We start from the raw sequence: 10,071 nt of genomic DNA, 5'->3' as shown, positions 1-10,071 counted from the left end.
CAGCCTCACGAGAGGCGTTTTGAGTTGGGGTAGGTAGAGCCATAAGTGATTTGAGGTCGTAGGTTGCGCAAAGTTGGTGGGGTGGCTCACTCGCTTGCCTGGCTCACTCGCTTGCCAACCATGTTAATAACTTTAAGGAATAAGTAAGTTATATACTTTTAAGAGTCTACTTATCAACTTTTATATTATAAAGGTTTTAGGCTCTCTCTTTCTAAGTACTATACTCTATCCTGCTAATATAACTTTATAATAATAATATTATAAATATAGTCTAATAAGCTTTTTCTTTTTTTTAAGTTTAATAGATTTTTTCAAAGTTACGTAAAAGCCTTTCAGCGTTCTTTTCTATATAGCTATAATTATAACTATTAATAAATCAAAAAATATTATACCTCTCTACTAAGTTATAGAAAGACATAAACGTTACTACTATTTATATTCTATAGTACTAGCATTAGCAGACAAGGTAATAGAACCATACATATTATAGCTGATTAGAGTAAGATAATTGTTTTTCTAAGTATTTTTTACTTTCTATTTATACCTAAATAAAGTTTTATAATCCTAATGTATACACTACTTATAAACTTAACAGATATAATAATAAATATAACTTTTAATTTTTATAACTACCTTCTGCTAAGGAATGAAGAAAACTACTTTATAGTGTTAATTTATTATAGATAACAAGCATAAGGTAAATCAAAAGAAAAAGAAAAAAGCAAGTAACTATAGCTTATTATGTAAAAAGCAGACGGTAATATTTTAGTATAAAGAAAAAAACTTTGAAGTATACTAAATCTAGGCCTAAATATTTGAAGTTTTAGAATAATAGCTTATCTATAATTGTAGAGGCTTTTAGACACTATATAGGAAACTATACTAAAAATCTTACTAAGTATTGTTATAAATCTAGTAATATAAACATATATAACTATAGTAGCTCTCTAAAACTATATAAGATTATACCTTTAGTAACAACTAATAAAACTTCTAGATAAGTATATATACAGCTGTATATAGTAAAGCTAAGTTACTATTAAAGAATATATATTATAGATTAACTTAACAACCTCTCCCTAATTACGTGCTACGCTAGCTAAGAGAGTTAGCTTATGCTTAGACATACTATAGTTCTAATGTATTATATAACTAGACCTATGCGCAATATTTTAATTACTAAAACCAACATAACTAGTTATTACAGTGTACTAGTGCTTTTATACACACTTCTACTACGATATAATAGAGTATAACTTAATAGTGCTGCGTCGGCGTCTTATTACTAGTACGTCTATTATATTAATTAATTAATATAAGAAGGTTTATCTTTTTTAAAACAGCTTTATTTGAGTTTTTATTAGTAAACTTGTAAAAGAAACTTCATAAGTAGATACAATTGTACAACTAGTACTTTTTATTACTTTTAAGTTACTTTATATATATTTTTATCTATTATAGCTTTATTACTACTAATTTCTTTGCATAAGAACAACAATAATGCTAGGCATAGCGCTTAACGCTTAGCACTTAGAGCTTAGACCTTTTATATTATATCTTTGATATTATAGATAATACTATATTACGTTATTACTAATATATTGATATTGATGTTATTATTAGGTACTACCTCTTTTCCTTCTAACTTAACACGCCTTACTAAACAACTTAACTATACTAATATATTGCTACTTTTATTCTTCTATTTCTAACTTCTACTATCTACTTATTATTTATATCTAAATTACTATAGCTTACGTATACTACCTCTAAAGCCTTTTTAACTTATATATACGGGTAATTACTTAGCTAATTCAATTATTTTATTTAAGGAGAGAATAAAGATATAAGTAAAAACAAGAAGACTTAATAACTATAGATTAGCTTTATTTATAAGTAATTAAAAAAATATTAAATCTGATTTTAGAGAGTTAGAAAAAATATAAACTATATACTATCTTACTTGAAATATACTTTTTATAAGTATGTATTCTCTCGAGCGTTAAGATAGCTAAAGTAAAACTTTATAAAGTAAAGGTTTCTTGTTTCTTTCTAGAAGTAAGCTAACTCTATAGTCTTTTATAGTAAAAAAAAAAAACTTAGCTAGTAGTAGGTTCTAAATAAGCTTATTATACTAGATTACTAAGATAATAGTAGTTAGAATTAGGAGACTACTAAGGTGCTTAAAGGAAACTTAGTTAATTTTATATACGCCTGCTTTTATAAGAATCTGCTTAGATAACTTATAGTAGTAGTATACTACTTAAGAGTAAATAGATCTAAAGTTTATATTATAGAGCGCGTTTAGTAATACATAGTTACGTAAATCTATTATAGCTACTATCTTGGAAATAGAGGCTCTTATTATAAGAGAAAAAAGATATAGTAAAAGCAGTAGAAGATATACAACTTAAATATAAGATATAGAAATATCTTCCCTAGAACAATCACACGCCTATTAAAATAATTAGAAGAATATTACTAGCTTTTATGATAATAACTAGACTTATAGATCAGCCTTGTATAGTTTATATAAATATAGGTCTTAGATTACTATAGCTCTATTATATCTAACAATCTAAGCATTAAATAATAGCCTCTAGGTAGTGGGTATTGTAACTAATATTATGTTAAGGGATATTAAGGCTCTCTATAGGTCAGACTCAACAATGCGTAAATATTATTTTTTCTTAGGAGTTAAGTCTACTTAGTTCTATAGTATTAATCTAGGTAAGATAGGCAACTAAATACACGTAATTAGAGTAAATTAACACTTCTTCTAGGTATTTTAGCTTTATACTAAAATAATATTTTATAATTATAACGCCTACAATACTCATAGATTTAGAAGATAGAATATAGAGGTTAAGTTTAAATTACTACAACTACGTTTTACTATAGAAAAAAAACTATTTTTTATAATAAATCTATTATAAATTATAACTATAGAGTAGAGTGCTTAAAATAGCTAATATTACAGGATTATAATAGGATTGCAGTATGCTTATAAAGGTAGAAGTCTCTAGACGCTTAATAATAATAATAATAGAAAAATAATTTTACTAGAAAGTTACTAGATTTACTACTAGCTTCTAGTATAGGTAAAGTTATAGTTACTACTAAGTTTTTTAAGACTAAGAGCTTAATATTAAATATAGCTTTAGTACTACTAATTTCTTTATTTTCAAACAAGTATAATACTATATATAGTACTTAGTACTTTAAGCTTATACGTTTTATTTAATATTTTAAATTTGTATATATTAGCAGATTACGTTATTACTAATATACTAATATTAATATTTAGAACTACCTCTTTTACTTCTAAAATTCTAAAATTCTTTTTTATGTTCTTTTATTAAAAGCTACTTACGTATAGTTACTAGAACCTTTATACACGCGCGTACCTAATAAGCTTGTTTATTTAGTTTATCTAATCTATCTCAAAAAAGCGTTTTGATAAAAACAAAGATAGAATGTACTTATAATTGTAATGTAACTTTTTTCTACAAGTATAAAAAGGGATACTTAACTTACTTCCAAAACAAATAGAGATTAATAATCTAAAAGCTATCTTACTAGGTACTATATACAGCTTATAAGTAAACCTTTTTTAGTAATAGAGTCACTAAGATAGAACTTTATTGTATAGAAGTTTTATATTAATTAGTAAAGGTAAGCTAACTCTATAGCCTCCTATAGTTGTAATAAAAGCTAAGTAAGTAGTAGAATGTTTTAGCTAAGCTTATTACACTAAATAGTAGTAATTTTATAGCTTTAACTTAGAAGCTTACTAAAATAGTTAAGAAAAAGCTTAATTAGTAATATACTAGTAGATCGTCTTAGAGATTCTTATTTATTTAATTTATTAGTAGTATACTAGTTAATAGTAAGAAGACTTAAAGTTATCAAAAGTATAATGAATACTACGTATATATATAAATTTATTATAGTTCCTTTTAGGCCTTAGAGACAAGGCTTATAGTATTTTATATTACGTGTTACTACGTTATTACGTTATTATATATTATAATATTAGATTTGTAAGGACATTCTAAATAGCTAAGCTTAAATCTAGTATACTTAAACGTTTGTTTCTACCAGAATACTAACGTTGTGCTTCTGTAAAGTAAGCTGCCTTATTCTTTTATAGAACATACCTATTATTATAGCTATTACTAAAACAACTTCGAGATAAAGTAGCAGTATTATATATATTATATTAATTACCTTGTTTTAAACGTTAGTACTAGTTCTATTATAATTATAATTATAATTACTATTGCTGCCTAGTAACTATCTATACTTATAGTCTAGTAGTAATACTATTATATACGCTTCTAAGGTAAATATACTATTCATATACTTATACTTATTTCTTATTATCTTGTAAGTTATTTGAGTTACTAAATTAACTATCCACTAATCTATAAGTATGTATAACTACTTTCTTTTATACCTATTCTACAAATTAGATAATATTATAGATAGAGTTAGACTAGCTATTAAAGAAGCTACTAAGGACGTCTTTAAAGTATTTATTCTACTTATTAGGTTTTATACTATAAGCTATAATTACACTATGTAAGCACTATACTTATATATTTTTAGTATAAGTAAAGGCTTTATTTTTTAAATATATATCTATTCTAGCTAGTACAAAATTAATACTAATAACAAGAAGTTTAACTTTGAATAGTTCTCTAATTAGCTTACTTTTAAGCTCTTCTAAGCTTAACTTAGGTAAGCTAACTAACTATATATAAGCTTATACCTACTATAGCTTTATTACTACTAATTCTTTTGTAGGTATAAGAACAACAATAAACCTAAACGTAGCGCTTAGCGCTTAAGGCTTTGGCCTTTTATATTACACTATTAGAATTTAATATAATACTATATTACTTTATTACTAATACATATACACTTGTGTTTATATTATAGGTAATAGCTATCTATTCTACCTAATACGCCTAGATAAAAGACAGCTTAGCTATACTAGCTCTTAATACGATTTTAATTTTTTTGTTATCGCTTATTATTAATAGTTAAGTTACTTATATATATACTATCTTAAAAGCTTTTCTAATTTATACAACGCGTGTAATTAGTAAGCTAAAATCTATAAGAGCGGGATAAAAGTAATAATAAAAGTTAGAATAAGAAGAACTTATAATAGTAAAGCAGCTTTATTTATAAGTAATTAAGAAAATACTTAACTTACTCTCTTAAACTTAGAAGAAACTAGGACTATATGCTATTCTTCTTAGCTATATATATATTTTAAATTACTTTTTCTTTTATAGCTTTAAGTTATTAGCTTTAGACTTTCTTATATAAAAGTATAATAACTTTAAATATAAACTACTACGTTTCTACTACTTTTTAAGTAATAAAGTACGTTATTTTTTAGTAGCTTTAGCTAGTATTAATAAATAAGTAAACTTATTGGCGTTAATTTTATAATAAAATACTAGTATTATACTGTTCTTTAGCTTAGTAATATAGCTAATATAAAGTAAAGATATCTTTTAACTGTATTATATCTCGAAGTATATAAAGTACTTATAAAGCTTTAGTACTATTTAGAAAATAGTATAAGAGTAGAAATTATATTAAGTAATAGCTATTCTAGAAAGGTAGACTTAGGTTTAAAATTGAATAACTATAGCTATAATTATAGATATAAAAGTAATATCTAGTACTAATAGTCTTAGAGGTATAGGCGTGTTATATACTTCTAAGAGCTGCTTATTAAGTCTTATGTTATAAAGTTTTATAAGCTCTCTCTTTAAGTACTATAGTTTATCTCTCTAATATAACTTAGTAATAATAATATTATAATACTATAGTCTAATAAACTCTCTTCTTTTAAGTTTAATAGACTTACTAAAAAATACTTGCTAAAAAATACTTACTAAAAAATACTTACTTAAAAGTCTTCTTAATTCCCCTCTAGGCCTCTTAAAGTCCCTTCTAAGCAGCTTCTATAACTAATAATAAATTAAGACATATTAAAACTCTCTACTAGTTAACTATAGAAATATATAAACGTTATTTTTTCTTAACAGTTAAATCTACTTAGTTCTATAGTATTAATCTAGGTAAAATAGGTAACTAAACACACGTAATTAAAGTAGGTTAATAGTTTTTCTAGCTATTTCTTACTTTATACTAGAATAATATTTTATCTTATTATATATCGCCTACGCTACTATTAGATTTAAAAGATATAATATAGAGCTTAAGTTTAAGTTACTATAACTACATTCTACTAAGAAAGAAAAGAAAAAAAAACTACTTTCTAGTATTCATATGTTATAGATTATAAGTAAAGAGTAAAATACTTAATACAGCTAGAATTATAGTATTATAATAGAATAACAGCATGCTTGCAGAAGTAGAAGCCTTCAGGCGCTTAATATAAAAAAATAGTAGCTAGAATATAGTAGCTAAGAGTAATACTAATTCTTTTTTTAATACTATAGAGCTAAAAGCTCATAATAAAAGTTATAAAGTTAATTATAATATAACACACCTAAAATATTTTAATAACATAGTAATCTCTATTTTTATATAATCTCTAAAAATAAGTTGAAGATTATATAGTAATGAAACTATCTACAGCTTATACTATACTTTAAGTAGCTTTTGTATTGATTATCTAATATTTTAGCAAGTGTATAATTTATATAGTTAGAGCTAGACGACGTGAAGTGCTCCTCTCACCCACATGGATCGATGGACCACTCGAATCGCGAGCGTGGGCATGGCAAGAGCGTCATTGTGCTGTGCGTATCCTCAGCTTCACGGACGTAGAAGCCAAGTGGCGTTGTAAAGTCACGGTTGCGTGCGAATGTCGGTATGAAGACGACGCCTATGGGCGGCGGAACGAAGATGAGGCGAACCTGAAGAACTGGCACTCTTGGGTTTGGGAATATTCGAAACGAGATCTCACATATGAGACCGACCGATTACCCGCCATTGCAAGTGTAGCTTCAAGGTTGCACGCTGTGTTGCAGTCCAACTACTTAGCTGGACTCTGGGAGGTGGAGCTGCCATTCAGTCTCGGCTGACATCGCGAGGAACTCACCTGTGCCCCGAGCATGAGTCCTCTGATCGGGCCTGCAATGGATAATGGGGTCCCGTCGTGGTCATGGGCATCGAATGCTATGCGATCCATCAGGGTCTGGTACTACTCTTGGTTGCTCGAGTCTATGAAACCTGGGCCCGAGCCAGTATTGGAATCCAAAGTCGATATCCTTGATATAAACTGCATTCCAAGCGCCGCTAATAAGTTTGGAGCAGTGCAGGCTGGAAGTTTCATCCAGCTACGCGCACACGTGGCCGAAGCAGTCATGTACTACGACGACTACGGTTGTGCCAGCGTATGTAAGGAGGGCCTCAATGCACAGGTTGTTTTCCCGGATTGCAGAATATCTTCCAACACGGACTCGAGCACAACTGGAACACATGTGAATCTCCGACGTGATGCTTCTCCGTTCCTGGACCATATTCAAGTGGACAGCGCAACCAACAAGATTCATGATCCGGGCACGAGAAGATGTGGAACAGTCTACTGTCTATTACTGTTCACGGGAACACATCTAGGCCAAACTGGTGCCTGTATCTTAGTCCTGGGGCAGATCTGTGATGGGGGCGAGCTCCGCTATCAGCGGTTGGGTCTCGGCGCCACGTCACTAAAACATTGTTCAGGGCCACTGTATGGTGGACGCGAGACGTGGAAGGCTTGGCAGGGATGGGACTCTCTCGAAGAGTGGTCAGAATGGGAGAAATGGTTCGCGAATACGGAGCTGGAAGTAATCAAAATCGTATGAGGTGTGTTGACAGAACATACATTCTAAAAGCAAACAAACTTTTGTCGTAGAGGAGATGAAGCCGCCTTGCACGAGCTTAGAGATGTGTGTAATTTCTGCACCTTAGCAGTTTATGCAGGGCATCCACCCCCATTGTAAGTTCTACAGACAGCTCTATAAACGCGGTTGTCAACAGGATTGCCGCCCCATTCACGGCATTGTTCATCCGTCCAAGCAGCTCCGCTCGTAACACACTACACCATATTTCTTAGTATACGCTTTCTGTTTCTTATTGCAGATGTCGGCGGCATGAAAGAGAGCTCTGGAGGGAGGACTAAAGCAAGAAGGATGAAAGAACGAACCGAGATGGAGTTTCCTATTTCGCTGAAACACTCCCTTCCGCCCACAGCAGCACATGGAATACCGGAAAAGATGACGGATGGACTTGATCCAGAAGCCGTGATGCGACACTCACAGATCCTCTGCTCGCCTGGCAGCTCGATTTGGCCGCTGACGGAAGATGCGCTGGTTGATTTGTTAGCCACCTGCTGATAGCGCCAGTTGTCATCGAGCGTGGAAGATACGTACCCAGCGATGATACTCGCGACGAGGACTGAGAATCTCATGGTATATGTCTTTCAAGCGGGGGGTAGTGTGTTTGATACGTGGAAGATGCAAACTTGAAAAGAATTCCTGATTGGTAGCTGATATGTGGTCAAATGTGGCTCTTTCTTTACATTTATATACCTGCGTCCGCACATCTTCGCTTCTATCGCTGGCTGTCTACAATCGTCCTGCAGACTGGCTAGTGCAATGTTCAGGCTGTGGTCGCCATGCCGGACTATCGGCATCGACAGTGCATTGATAAGGCCCGTTTCTATCGGCATGCATCCGTGCGTATATCTCTTGTGTATTCTGATACTGCCTTTCGTGAGTCGTCTACGGGGCAATCTCGCATCGCAGGTTGCCAATCACCTTGCTGGAGAAGTTAGTATCTTGGGCCACATCAATTCTTTCTGAACTCCAAACAACAAGCACATGAGCGCTAATTCCCAGTCTTTTCCCTGGGAGTTGGTATCGCTCCTTGTGCTCTTCCGGTTTCCATAGCCCTATGTCTTATCGCGTCAACATTGCGGCGACATCAATCAACTCCATGCGGCGGAAAGTCCATCGGATTCCTCGGAACAAATGTAAGCGGTAACACAGCGGTGGCCGTTAGTCTACGCACGTAGTCGCTGTTTTCGTCGGAATATAAGGCGGTGGTAAGGTGGGGCGGCTGCCCGGGTACCTTTGTTTTCCCTACCCGGGTAAGTAATCACTACGCCAAGTGAACAAGGAGAAATTGACTCCGCACATCGTGTCCTAGAACGTGTCGCGCAGTCGCATACTACCGATACTCTCTACTGCTTTGGGAAGCGTTCTTAAACTACGTGCAACCACCACTTCTGAACACACAGGCGCAATGACGATGTTCCCCAGAAGAGGTTAGCCCCATCTACTTGTCAAGAACTCAACAACGGCGCCAAGTTTCGTTCTCATTTATCTGGAACAATAAACCGCCAAGTTCAGTTCACGAAACCTGATTATGCATTCTCTTGAACTGGACTGACTCATTAAGTGGCATATGCACACAGGCATTTTTTCATCCTATTCCAAGTACTACTCTCATTGTGCTTGGAGCGTGGAAGACAACCGAGTCAGGTGTGGGCCTTATTTGGCAGAGCACTTAGGCCCTATTTCTCTCTTGACGCCATAGACTTCTCAGTTTCAGTATAAATAAAGTTATACATTGTACGATTCAGTAGCGATTCTCGATGCTGCACTATTTCTTGCCATTGTCTATCTCTCAAATTCACTTCTACTTCTAATTCTAGTTCTGGATATCGTTGAACCTTTCGTATGCTTCGTTCAGTAGGCTCGATATAGCGTTTCTTTACAGGAACACGGTGTTTTCAATAGCGGTGTATAAGTGCTCGGGCCGGTGTCTTGACTCCATTTCCGTCAGCCCAAGCTGATGCTGGGCTAACTGCTAGGGTGGTGGCTAGAGTTTGGCCGATTTATACTCACTCCGAGGTCTTGGAAAGCGAGTACTCGCATTATGCCCTAGTGTGATCGATATCTATATAAATGGTGTTTTTCTCACCTACCATCGTTCACTGCACAGATTTAAAATCCCCTTCCAAATCACTCAGCTGTACCCGATTTCTCAGGCAGTACATCCCATCCATTTGATTCGCTCCACATTATGCGTCTT

This window comes from Alternaria postmessia, assembly GCF_024291825.1.
Source record: "Alternaria postmessia strain BMP 2775 chromosome Unknown scaffold_115, whole genome shotgun sequence".
NCBI lineage: Eukaryota > Fungi > Ascomycota > Dothideomycetes > Pleosporales > Pleosporaceae > Alternaria > Alternaria postmessia.
Note: the sequence above shows the minus strand (reverse complement) of the source record.